This window comes from Pyrus communis, chromosome 6 (genome assembly GCF_041283825.1).
Source record: "Pyrus communis isolate YQ-2024b chromosome 6, ASM4128382v1, whole genome shotgun sequence".
Taxonomy (NCBI): domain Eukaryota; kingdom Viridiplantae; phylum Streptophyta; class Magnoliopsida; order Rosales; family Rosaceae; genus Pyrus; species Pyrus communis.
Window position 1 is genome coordinate 6,199,144 of NC_142570.1, and position 14,572 is coordinate 6,213,715.

A 14,572-nucleotide genomic window follows, 5' to 3' on the forward strand; every position below is an offset into this window, starting at 1 on the left:
AAAATGGTTTAGCAGAAGCATTGATCAAGCGGCTTCAGTTAATAGCTCGCACTCTGCTTATGAAAACCAAATTGTCAGTCTCTGCATGGGGACATGCCATCTTACATGCTGCATCATTGGTTCGATTGAGACCTGTAGCCAACCATCAATACTCTTCAGTACAACTCGTGTTTGGACATCAGCCAAACATTTCCCATTTACGAGTTTTTGGTTGTGTTGTTTATGTGCCTATTGCACCGCTGCAACGCACTAAAATGGGACCTCAGCGTAGACTGGGAATTTACGTGGGTTTTGATTCACCATCTATCATTAGATATTTGGAACCCTTGACAGGTGATATGTTTACAGCTCGTTTTGCTGATTGTCACTTTGATGAGACAATTTTCCCGTCGTTAGGGGGAGAAAAGACCGTTCCAGAAGAACGGAAAGAGCTGACATGGGTTGTTCCCACCTTGTCTCATTTTGATCCTCGCAGCATTTAATGTGAAAATGAAGTGAGAAAGATCGTTCATCTTCAAAGCATTGCCAATCAAATGCCAGATGCATTTAATGATGCTATGAAAGTGACAAAATCACATATACCAGCTGCAAATGCACCTGCAAAAATTGATGTCCCTGTTGGACAAAATAAAGTGGCAGCAAATGATTCATCTGGTGCACGCCTGAAGCGTGGTAGACCCCAAGGTTCAGAAGATTCAACTCCTCGAAAGAGAAAGTCGAGGGCACAACTGAAACCAAATGAAATCATTCAGGAAGAGAAAATGAATGATACATCCACAATTCATCATTCTGGACTTCCAGAAAAAGAAAATGTCCTTGATGAGACATCTGTCCCTGAAGAGACAGAAGTACATGAAAGCAAAGAAATCTCCATAAATTATGCATGTACAAATGAATTGTGGGATCGAAATGAAATAATCATCGATGATATGTTTGCATTTGCAGTAGCCACTGAAATCATCTTAAGTGATGATATTGAGCCCCGTTCTGTTGATGAATGCAAGCAGAGACAGGATTGGCCTAAGTGGAAAGATGCAATCCAGGCAGAATTAAATTCCTTGGAAAAGCGGAATGTTTTTGGACCAGTAGTCCAAACCCCGCCTAGTGTAAACCCCGTGGGTTACAAATGGGTATTCACAAGGAAACGCAATGAGAAAAACGAGATCGCAAGATACAAAGCACGACTCGTTGCACAAGGTTTTTCTCAAAGACCTGGAATTGATTATGAGGATACATACTCTCCTGTAATGGACACAATTACGTTCCGTTACTTAATAAGTTTAGTGGTTTCAGAAAGACTTGACATGCGACTTATGGATGTCATCACTGCGTATCTATATGGAGAATTAGATACTGACATCTATATGAAAGTCCCTGAAGGACTTAAGTTGCCTGAAACAAGTAATAAACCACGAGGTATGCTCTCGATCAAATTAAAGCGATCATTGTATGGTCTGAAGCAATCTGGACGAATGTGGTATAATCGTCTCAGTGAGTATTTGATCAAAGAAGGGTATATCAACAATGTTATTTGCCCTTGTGTGTTCATTAAGAAATCCAATTCTGGATTCGCTACAGTGGCAGTATATGTTGATGATATGAATCTAGTTGGGACTCCTGAAGAGCTCAATAAAACTGTTGAATATCTGAAAAGTGAATTTGAAATGAAAGACCTTGGAAAAACAAAATATTGTCTCGGCCTGCAGATCGAGCATTGTGCTAGTGGAATTTTGGTCCACCAATCAGCTTACATTGAAAAAATTCTGAAGCGATTTGGTATGGACAAGGCTTATCCACTAAGCACGCCAATGGTCGTTCGTTCTTTGGACATTAAGAAAGATCCATTTCGTCCAAAAGAAGATGATGAGCTGGTCCTTGGTCCAGAAGTACCATATCTGAGTGCAGTAGGTGCTTTGTTGTATTTAGCACAATGTACTAGATCAGATATAGCTTTTTCAGTTAATTTGTTAGCAAGGTATAGCTCTGCTCCAACAATTCGCCATTGGAAGGGTATCAAAGATGTATTGCGATACCTTCGTGGGACAACAGACATGGGTCTATTCTACTCAAAGAACTCCACAGATGACCAGGTCCTCGTTGCATATGCAGATGCTGGCTTCCTCTCTGATCCGCATAAAGCCCGAACACAAACCGGATATGTGTTTAAGAATAGAGATACCGCAATCTCATGGCGCTCAACCAAGTAAACATTAGTTGCTACATCTTCAAATCATTCAGAAATACTTGCTTTACATGAAACAAGTCGTGAATGTTCTTGGTTAAGATCAATGATCCATCATATCCGGAATTCATGTGGTCTAACTTCGAAGACAGACAATCCAACTGTCATCCATGAAGATAATGCAGCCTGTGTTGCCCAAATGAAGGAAGGATTCATCAAGGGCGATAAGACTAAACACATATCTCCAAAGTTTTTCAGTGCACATGAGCTTCAGAAGGCTAAAGTTATTGAAGTCAGACAAATCCGTTTAAATGAAAATCTGGCAGACTTGTTCACCAAATCTCTACCAAAGTGCACATTTCAGAAGTTAGTGCAAGGCATCGGATTACGTCGACTTACCAAATAGCTAAATTTGGAAAATGCGGAATCAGGGGGAGATACATATCAGGGGGAGCATCCCTGATACATGCTTGTTGTACTCTTTTTCCTTCGATTAGGATTTTTCCCACTGAGTTTTTCTTATCAAGGTTTTAACGAGGCAACATAAGCATACTTGACACTATATCAACGATCCAGGAAAAGTTGTACTCTTTTTCCTTCGCTATGGTTTTTTCCCACTGAGTTTTTCCAAGCAAGGTTTTAACGAGACAACTCATGTTGATATGTGGGCATCCAAGGGGGAGTGTTGAAAAGTCTAATGTCTGATGACAATGAATGCCCACAAAGCAAAAGTCTTCTGCATGGGCAAAGTTTTCAATGCCCATGCAAAGTGAAATTGGAAAGTGAATTGTGATGTCAGAGGATACGTCTTAAATTTCAGGATGCATTAACTGCATCAGTTTGGAGACGCTCTATAAATAGAGCACTCCGCATGTTTGTAAGTTACAAGAAAATAAGAAGAAGAAAGAAAACTAGAGAAAAATATCAGTAACATCATCTACTCCTCTGCCTTTTTATTTGTTATATGCCTATGCTATAATTTTAGTGTGGCATTTTACATTTACCTTGCACCCACCACTTAAAAGGTTATCTCTCAAACTTTAATCCTTTTATAACATTTCTTATTTTGTAAAATAAGAAAGTGAAAGGAAACATGTAGTGGTGGGATTTGTACGAAAAGAAATAATAATTGCATCAGCTTGGACGATAATAGTTATGCTGCTTTATCTTACTGAAAAATGTGTTCTTATTTTGTAAAATAAGAAAGTGAAAGGGGACATGTAGATGTAGTGGTGGGATTTGTACGAAATGCAAGACTGATTGCATCAGCTTGGACGATGCTTCGACAACTTAGGCCATTTTTAATGGAGAAGGTTAAAAGTTTAAAAGTAAAAAAAAAATAAAAATAAAAAAAAATAAATAAATAATGATTTAATTTGTTCAAAAATTTCTCTAATCGCAAGTGATGTTATAATTATATGAAATCCACAAGATCAAATTTTGGTTAAAAGAAGGGCATGAGGCTAGCCAAATACAGCTCTTACCTGTTTTTGGGGCCCAGCTCCTCATTTGTAATAATTTATTCAAATTCAATGACTAAATTTGAAAACATTCAATAGTAATTTAATTAAATTACCAATAACTGTACAAACTGAAAACTAATAAATTATTGAGGGTTATGTTTAGCCTTTTCGGTTGGAGATAGGAATGGGCAACGGTTATGACGTGCGAATAACTGCGGTTATTTGCCCATAACCATTTAACCGTTGGGTAATTGTATAAATAATTATATTCATACACATAACCGTGTATAAAGGGTTAATCATACTAACCGTTTACCCATTTTTAACCCCTTTTTTTTACTCATTTTGGCCTTTTTACCTGTCATGTTTTTTAAACAACGTGAAAATTGCAACTTAGTACTACGGTTTAGTAATATTATTTTTCACCTGTAAGTGAGAGTTCTTAGGTTCGATTCTCACCAAAGATGAATTTGAACTACATTCTTGCTAACTCATTATGAGGCTCAGCCCACCCATTTCCCTTTAGTACAAATAATATCGTTTTTCCAAAAAAAAAAACATGAAAATTAAAATAGAAATTTGTCAATTTTTTTTAAACAATTAAACACCGTTATAAGTACATTTAACATGGCTTTTTGTATTTTAATATTTTAAGTCGTTCTTGTTATGATACTTATGTGGTTGGGAATCAATTAATATCATAAGAAATAGAGAAAATAAAACAAATACTGGGCATCAAAATAGAACTCAGTGTGTTCATGAAAATAAATTAGGAAGCAATCTGGGATTCTCGCCTGGAGATTAGTGAGCAGGCAGCAGCGCCATAAACAATTGCTTCCCTTCCCCAATTATTTACCACATGTCAGACCAATCCAAACCTCCAATCCAATTAATCCAAAATATAAATCCTTGAACTAATTTTGAATACAAATAAAAAGAGAAGAGAAGTGGATTTTGTGGTTGATGGAAGTCGGAATGAGGTGCTGCAATCATCGACGACTAAAAATGGGCAACGAATCCACCGTTTTGCCGGGGATGAGAGAGGGCACCAAGGAGAGATGAGCAGCGGGAGTTTGGGAGAGGTCGAACAATTTTAGAGTTTTTTAGCTTGTTTTCAATTTTACATATATTAAAATAAATTGTTAATTGGGTACTCATTATAACCGCGGATAATAATTATAATCATCCATTTAAATTTCATAGGTAAACATGTTATACACATAACTATTTATTTGTTTAAACTGTTACATATAATTGTAACAGTGAGTTTTAAATGAGCTGGTTACCATAGTTATCCATACTTGCGAGTATTTTTTCAATTTTCAATTGAAAACGGTATATGAATATGATTTAATACTATTCATTTAAAAATAATTTTTTATAAGAACATTATTCTAAACATAATTATGTTTAGTCATTTTCAGCTAGAGATGACCTTACCCTCCATAGTCTTAGTCTTTGAGGAATCTAAACACCTTTCCCCAACTTTTTCATTTTCCCAAAGAACAACAATAGAAGAGACTAACTTTACCTTATGGTCTAGCAGCGGACTTGTAGCTATCTTCATTTAGTGCAAAGGTTGGGTCTGAATCGTATCAAGTAACTATAAAACAAATTTAGTTAAAATATGATTTCGTGTTAGGCAATTTGAGCTTGAAGTCGAAAATATGCACTCATATTAGGTTTTTTGTTAAAACACAACCCCATGCCCAATGTCCATTAACTATGGGTGAGTATAGGTAAAGTATTTACGTGGTTGCTCAAATATTCAGAGGTGGACGCATTAATGGGGAAAGAGGGTTAGATGACCATCCAAACTCGCGATTCGTCGTGGATAACTTGGGTGCTGTCTTTTTAAAGGTTGGAGTTGACCTTCATACATGCTTTCGAATTGTTTGATACAATGCCTCAAAAAAGAGTTGTTCTTCTTATTATTTCTTTTTTAAAATATTACGTGGCCAAAACAATGTTGTTGTAGGTCATGTTACTTTATAAAGAAAAAAGAAGATACGCTAGAACTTTAAATCCAATCCCACCAAACTCAATTCTTAACGCCCAAACTCCTACCACCCCACTTTGGCGATCATTATGACGACCACCTAAATTTCATTTTTCAAATTTCAAAGTAAGGTCTTCATAACTTGTCCAAATTGAATTTCTTTTATGAATAATTAGATTTGATTATTGATGTGAATCATATATAGCTTTTATTTAGATTAATTCTATGTTTTTTAGACTTTTTGTATTTGTGTAGATAAACTGGTCAAAGTTTTTATACAGACTGTTGAATGAGTTGAGTTGAGTTTTGTGTGAGGTGTTGGTTTGTGTAAGTTTATCAAATTTGAGTAATTCCTAACAAAATTGGTGTGGACTTTATTTAAATTATATAATTATGTTACAATATTTTCTACGTGTCACCTCTTGGCACTTTAAGATCAACTTGAGCATTGTAGTCTTTATATGCATCCGCAGTGAATTTTTTGAAAGAAATTGGTAGTCTTACAAAAAAAAAAATGGTGGAGATGAGAAGTTATATAGTATATAATCAAAACTTTATATATTTTTATGAGATAATTTTGACCTCCTAGTTCTATTTTTGAAATTTGATTTGGTCAAATTTCAAAAATATCTAAAGTTTTGATGTCCCTTCTGTTAAAGATCAATATCAGCCCATTAAGATTAGTCGGTATAAGGGAACTAGATTGTTCTATTTCAAACATGCATGGAATTGTTCTAGAAGATTCTAGCATGCAAAGTAAGGTGGCTAGTCTAGAATTATCTAAGTTAGAGATTTGTAGAATATACTAGAAACTAGTTCTAGTTTGTAGAAAGAACTAGAAACCAGTAGAATGCTAAGCCCTCACCTATAAATATGGGTGTGATATTGAATCAAATAATCAACCCATCAAGAAGAAGTAGCCAAGAAGAAAGAGTTAAGTAAGAAGTGAGAAGCCTTGTAAGTGAGTAGTCTTGTGAAGAGTGTGAGTGGTTTAGAGTGTGTCTCTAGAAAGAGTGAGTGTTATAGCTTTTAAAGAGTGTCCTTGAGAGTTGTGTTGTAATATTTTGTGTGCCTAATACTAGTAATTTGTTTACTTATTTTGTCTCTCCAACACTTATGTTAGAGTTGTGTACTCTAATTTTTCCTCAACACCTTCAAAGTTCAAAATAGAATTAGGATATTAAGGCTATCTCATTTATATTGAGAGTATGTCACGTTGGAGATGAAAGTCCTAATGAAATGTTTAAAATATATGAGGATCTCTTATACGTTGCCAACTGGTGCTGAATTGGATGCTTACTTTCTAACATATTAATAATTATTATGACAGGACATGATTTCGTGCAAGATTAGCAAGTTCAATACCAAATTGAAGCACAATTTAGTATATAGTTAATTACTTTCACTTTATTTAATTATTATGTTCGATTCTCCAATCTAGTACTTAAATTTATAGGGAATTGTAAGAAGTATTTAAGAATCTCAATTGAATACACCAAGACTTTTATAAAATCTTTTAAATTCTCAATTGAATACCCCTGAAATTATTAATTCCTTGAAACTCTCTTAATCCTAATTAAATATACCCGCTTTAATTTGAAGAAATTACTACTTTCTTGCATGCGTACAATATATAGGGGGAGATGGAGTGGATGAAAACACAAGTAGAAGGAACTGGAAAAGCAATCATTTGTTATGGTAACCCTATGTCACAACGTCCCCATTTTGGTCAAGCAAGAGAATTTCCATTACATTAAAAACTAGTACAAGGCCCAAAAAGAGCCAGGTAAACAACAATATATAAAGTAAAGGGCCCAAGCAAAATGAGAATTACAACCCAAGATACAACGAGAGGCTCATGCAAGCTTAGGTGTGACAGCCCGTCCCAGAAATTTAAAAACGTACGTGTGAAAAGATAGTTTTGCCCCTAGTTCGTTTTCTTTACGTTTTGTGGTTATTTTTGGTTGGTTGCTGGCTAATGGTGGACCACACATTCCCTCACTGTTTTCTCCCTTTCCCTGCATCTGTCCCGAGCCCCATTCCTTTCCATTTCCTTTGAAAACGTACGGACACACCCACACACCCATCAAACCTTCACAGATCGAAGAAACCAAGGCCATATTCATGTTCGTGAAGCTTGTAGGAGTCCAACCATACCATTTTCAGGTAAGAACACCATCGTTTTCACGTCGAATCCACGATGTCCGATTTCGAGTATTATTCATGCACACGTAATTTCTCACGTTTTAGGAAATTTCAAGCTTGTAGGAAGCTTGGTGAGGTCCCCAGGAGGCTCGGGGTGGTTCGTTTGAAGGTTTTGGACATCGGGATCACTAGTTTCGAAGTTGGCCGGAGTTGGGTTGAAATTCCAGGTGAGATTTTGTGGTTTTTAGCCCTTAAAAGTGGTATAATTGTGTTCCTCTAGTTCTAAGCTTCATTTTGGTACCAATTTTGTGAAATTTGGATGAAAAACGAAGAAGATATTGAAGTTTGAAAAATCCCTGATTTTCCGGCGCCGGAGGCTCGCCGAAGAAGACGACGGAATATTCCGTCAAGTCTGACGGAATATTCCTGACGCCGTTGACAGAAACCGTTAGGGATAACGGAATATTCCCTTACGGCGTCAGTTGACGCCGTCAGCGTGCCAGGCACGTGCCTATGCGTGGCTGGCGCGTGAGGGCGCGTGTGGTGGTGAAAAATTATTTTAAAAATATGGGGATGTTCTTGAGGTTGAGTAAATCACGTTGGTGTATTCATACACCCCATTTGAGCATTGTATGAGAAGTTATTTCAAAAGGTTGGTTATGTGCTTTAAAATTAACGTTTTTGTAGTTGTTTCGCATATAGGTGATACCTATCCTGAGGACGAGCGTGGTCACTCGAGGCAGGGGGGCTACGACCCTTACACATACCAGTGAGTGGGCTTTTAGTTTTCTGTATATACCTATATACTTATATTTTCCCAGAAATTGATTTGAATTGTCATTTGCTATATGCCATGCATTATATTATCGTTGTTTGTGCATCATTAGTCGCATTATTAGTTGCATATATATACATATGCATATTGGGTGCTGTGGACACACAGGTAAGTGTCAGGTAAATGTTATTCATGCTTACATTCAGTAGCGATTCGAGATGCTTAGAGAGCTCATAACCTGCACCCCCATTGTTAGTGCTCCTGCCCAAAGTTGGGCACAATTCTTCACGTGATGTTCACCTCCTACACCACACGCTCAGCTTGGATCCAAGTTAGGTGCACAGTCATGTCGTACAGACCACATTAGGTGGTTCCGACTCGTAGGTGACCCGTGATTACTCGCACAGCCTTCACGTGATCGTAGCACTAGAGCGTTTATATGTATTACACCCAGGCCTGTCGTACAGACCACTTTAGGTGGTTCCGACTCGTGGGCAGGTTCAGTTAGTGAGATTGAGATTTGAGCTCTAGATTCAGCCATACAGGTCACGTTAGGTGACTCCGGCAACCAGATTATATGTTATTGATATGATTTATACCTGAGCACTTGCATTTCATTATGAGGTTCCGACATGGCATATTCTTGAGCATGATTGGTATATCTATATATATGTACATATGTTTATTTTCTGGGAAGTATACAGGTTTTACGGCGAGGGGTTAGAGCTTATTTATTAAATGGTTTTCGAAAAGCTTTGTTTTTGCCCACTCACGCTTTTGTTTTGCGCCCCTCCAGGTTCTAGTTGTCTAGCAGGTTCGGTGGTTTCCCAGAGGGCTTTTCCGGCATTTTTGACAGACGATCACCAGTGTAGGGCCACCTTCGGGTGTACTATTGTTGTGTCATTTTCATTTGGACTACTTTAGGCGTTATGCTCTGAACTCGTGTCTCACTTACGCTAGCACTTGTTTTCCTTTACCTTATGTATGCTAGTTTTTATTCATTCATACTATTTAAATTACTATTTATTTAGCTTCCGCACTATGCACGTGGCTACGTCACTTCCACGTGACGGCCAGCACGCCCTGATCTAGGTCGGGGTGTGTCATTAGGCCTAAAGGCTGCAAAAACAAACAACAAAAAACCCTAAACTCAAGTAGCATAAACCAGACTACCGCCACTGCCGTCACATTCTCGAAGGAAGCCAAACTCCGAACCAAGAGAATAGACACTAGATCTAGGTCTCCTTCACGAACCCCTACAAAAACCAAAAATATATATACAAACAAAGCATCTTATGGATAGAAAGCAAAGCTAAGGGGTATGTAAAATACCCAACACTTGGCCTCGATGGGGATCTAGCATGCCAATTGGGGGAGAAGAAGTGAGAGAAGGAAGTGGATCTTGGGTAAAGTTTGCATAATTATTAGCAGTTATTATTTGTGTGGAGTTTGCATATCAGCAAGATTGATATTGTCTTTAGTTGGAAAGTGACTTTTTTAGTGTTATTTCCGCTCCTCAATCAAATTTTTCTATCCTCCTTGGCCTCTTTGTACACAATAGTCTATTTGGCTGGACCAACAATAGTTTATTTGGCTGTTCACATTCGAAAATGACTTTTTACTCATCTCACATATATTTGCAAAGGAAATCTTGTTATGAACACTTTTGCTAACATAGGCTTGCCTTCTCCAACTTTAATATGGCATGACTACCCTTAATCGGCAACTCATGCTGCATTGTTTTTTGACAACGTTGGTTTGTCTGGCTTCCGCTTCTCAAATTAATGTTCATCTTGACATACATGTTTGTCTTACTTTCTTGTGTTTTTCTAACCTTTGGGTGTTGTTTGACTTGTTTTATAGGTTTAGACGTTTTAGGTTTGACTCTAGAGGGTTATGTTTCATGTCCCCCTTATTTTCTTTGTATCTTTCTTGTTTTGGTTTCAAGAGGGTAAAGTCTATGTCTCATTTTCTTTCATGCATTTTTTTTTCTTTTCTTTTTTATGTGGTATAAAATTTAGGGTAAATTACACTTTACCCCCCTTAGGTTTGAGTGCAATTATAACCTCATACAACATCTTTAAAAATTTCGATATCATACATTATTTATTATTTTGTTACAATTTCATACATCTGTTAAAAGTTCTATCAATTATTCTGTTATGCCTACGTGGCCGTCATGGATCCCACAAATTTGTGCCACATGAATAAAAAATAAATAATAATTTTCAATTATAAAATTTCTTCGGAAGTCTTCTTCCCCAAAATTAATTCAATTGAAAATTTGAGAGATTTTAATAGATTTATAAATCCATGGATTTTTATGGAGTTTAATTGATTTGTAGAGATTCCATATAAAATTTTGATTCAATTCCATTGAAATCTCATGGGGAGAGGTGAGATTTGTAGATGCTTAAAATACACTACGAAATCTTTCCAATTCCCTTTAATTCCTCAACTTTCTCAAATTCTTTAAAATCAAGTTCTAATTGAATACACCTGTAATGTTATTTCTTTAAAATACTAATTGAATACATCAGGATTTCTAAGGATTTTAATAAACTATCTTAAAATTCTAATTGAATATACCTTGAATTTCAAATAATCACTTAAAATCCTGATTGAATACCCCTAAATCATTAAAAGAATTAAAATCCTTCAAAATTCTAATTGAATACACCCCTACTAAAAGTTAGGGGTGGAAAAAAATCCCAAAAATCCCAAACCGAACCGAAAAAATCCCGATCCCAAACCAAAAATTTCCCAAACCGAAATTCCCAAAATTTTCGGGATGCTATCCCGAACCGATCCCAAAATTTTGGTATGGGATTTGGGATTGGCTTCTCGATATTTTGGGAATCCCATACCGAACTAAAAATATATAATATTAATTATTATATATATTATTATTTTATAATTGATGCTAGTAGTTTCTAATTCATGCTCTGCAACCTGGAATGCCCTACACCTTGCATATTTTTCATGTTTTGTTTGATATTCATGTGGATTTTATTATTGCTGCTGCCATGGCTGATGATTTTAGAAGGCTTGATTCTTTTGTCTCTCAACATATTGCAAAAAGGGTTTAATTAATTTGAATTTTGACTATGATAAAAACAGTTAGGCATGCCAGTGTTCAATTAAATGGTAGTGTGAATGAAATGAAATTCCTAGTTCATGAATGTGTTCTTGAATTATATATTTGAAGAACAATTCATAATTTCATATTTCAATTTGGGATTCCCGATTTGTCCCAAATCTCGAAAATATTTCGGGATTCCCGAAATTTGGGATTCCCGAAAATTTGGTTTGGGATCGGTCTTCAAATTCCCGTGCCGAAAAATTTTGGTTTGGGATTCGAGATACTAGTTTCGGTATGGTATCTCATACCGAACCATCCCTACTAAAAGTTATGTTATGGGTCTCTTCTTCCTCGAACCACCCCACCGGCCAAAAAATGCCCTTTAATTTTGCCACTCTTATCTCAATTGCCACACACTCCTCCTTCTCTCTCATCCTACTCTCTAAAACTCAACTCCCATCCCTCTCTTTCTCTCTCTGCATTTTCTGTGACTTCCAACAATGGTGCTGCAATAGGCAATGCCGATTCTGCAGCTCATTCACTGTTCCAGCAATAGCCATTTCCCCGCCGCCCAAGCTTTCCGTATCGGACTCTTCCTCATCGATTTCGTCAGCTTATACACTAAATCGAAGCGGATCTGCAAGAAATTCGGAGCTGCCTCAAAGAGAAACAACAAGTCTTGATCAAATTCACCGTCGGAGCCTCCCTCTTCGCTAGGGGTGGGCATAAAAACCGCCAAACCGCAAAACCGCATCGAACCGTAAGAAAAAAAACCGAAAAAAACCGTGTTGACCGGAAAAGTCAACTTTGAGTGAAAAACCGAACCGAACCGTTCAAACCGGTTCTGGTTCCAGTTTCGAATGACCAAGAACCGGCCGAACCGAACCGAACCGTTTTATTAATAATAAATAAATAAATTATATATACACACACATGTCATGGTATAATAGGTTGAAAAATAGGTTGAAAAATTGTGTACAGGAGCTGCTGCTTCTTGCTTGCTCTCTGAAGTCTGAAAACTTGCAATTTGTTTCATCATTTTTTTGTTTGTTGACTGATTGACCAGTGCATATGTATTTTAGTTGTCTCTTTTTGTTGACTTGGTGCCACTACCAAAGACATTTGCATTAAAAAAGATGTGTTGTATGCAACTTTATGTAATCAGTTTTAGAAGATGTATTTGAATGCATAATGATTTGGTGTTCAAATAATTTATTATTAGGAAAAGTAAACCGGCAAGAACCGAATCGAAACCGGTGTAGACCGAACCGTAAGGTTCTAGTCATAAATTTAAGTGGAACCGCACCGAATAGAACCGTTAATATATTTCGGTTCCGGTTCCAATTTAGGGGTGGAACCGCACCGAACCGCACCGTGCCCACCCCTACTCTTCGCCTCCGACGTCTATCCTGTAATGGTCGAAAGCATTCAAGTTCATCCCATCTTATGGGTTCTTGCAGAAGTTGTGGGTTTTTCTTGGGTAGTGTTGATTTGGGTTCATACAGTTTGGTGGGTTGCGATGGATTTCTGGTTTGTACTTTGAACCACTTTTCAATATTTGCTTCAATTCTTTGAAATTCATAGATTTTAAAGCATTTTTGGGTGTTTTGCCGATGGGTGGGTTGCAATGAATTTTCTGTTTTAGGGTTTAATGCTAGCAAGGTGGAGACTTGGGATGGTAGCAACGCAAATCGAAGGGGAGGAAGAAGAAAGACGAGGTAGTGGAGGAAAATGGGTGTTCTTAAAATAGTTTTTAAGATTTTTTTTGTTGTATATTCCATGTTGTTACTGGAGCAATGGGTCCCACTTGTATGCCAGGTCAGCATAAAATGTGGCCATATTATCACTTAACGGAAACTTTTACAGATTAACTAACGATTGTATGAAATTGAAATGAAATAATAAATAATGTATGAAATTGAAATGTTTTAAAAATGTTGTAAGAAATAATTGCACTGAAACCTAACGGGGTAAAATGTAATTTACCCTAAAGTTTATGTCCTCCCTAACTAAGTGTAATTTTTTTTTCCGTTATAAAAAATAAAAAATACGACTTTATTAAGAATTACATGAACATGACCAACTTCTTGAGAGATTTTTCAATGTGATCAGAATACGAAATGGTATACCACATTTCATTATACATATATTATTATTACATATTTGATACTATTCGAGCAACAACGTCCCCCCGTGGTTACTAAGGATATTGTGCATGGTTGTTTGGTTGTGTTTTGACGCAAAACCTAATATGAATGGATACTTTATTCGAATTCAAGCTCATATAGCCTAAATATGAAATCATATTTAAACCAAATTTGTTTTATAGATAACTTGCGATTCAGCCCCAACTTTAACGACAATTTTCTCGAACTTAGAAATCTTTTTCAATAAATAAAGACAAAGACAACTGCAAGTCGTCAACAAGGCCATAAGGATAAAGTGAGTCTTCGAATAGTCTTCAGCTTCCTATTTTGTCATTTGAAAAAGGTTTGTTGTCGCAAATGATTTTTAAAATTGAAAATTAATTAATGTAATATTTAAAAATAGATGTTACAACTCAATTTGATCATTCTGTTATAAATTTATCAAAAATTTTATTATGTACTGATATGACATATAACTGGATCGTACAAATCTAATTAAATATTTTTATTTGAATTAAAAATATTTAAATAATTAAAAATTTATTTTATATAATTAAAATTTTATTTTATATAATTAAAAATTTACAAAATAAAAATGAAAAAAAAGAAGGAAGAAGATGAACAGCTCATCTTCTTCTTCTTCCCACTCCAGCCGTCGCACATGAAGGAGGGATGCCATACCTTGTATAAACTATAAAGTTCCTAATGAACGACATTTAGCCGTCCAAATACTGCAAGAAGCTCAAGCCCTTGCGCTCCAACCACCTCCCGAGAGTCCT

At 36.4% G+C, this 14,572-nt stretch overlaps 1 long non-coding RNA gene across 1 annotated transcript; it reads left to right on the forward strand.

The window, feature by feature from the left end:
- Positions 1-13,039: 13,039 nt before the first annotated feature.
- Positions 13,040-13,517, forward strand: LOC148696175 (uncharacterized). Its single transcript, XR_015963495.1, has 2 exons — positions 13,040-13,176; positions 13,292-13,517. It is a non-coding gene; the product is annotated as an uncharacterized LOC148696175 (long non-coding RNA).
- Positions 13,518-14,572: the final 1,055 nt, after the last annotated feature.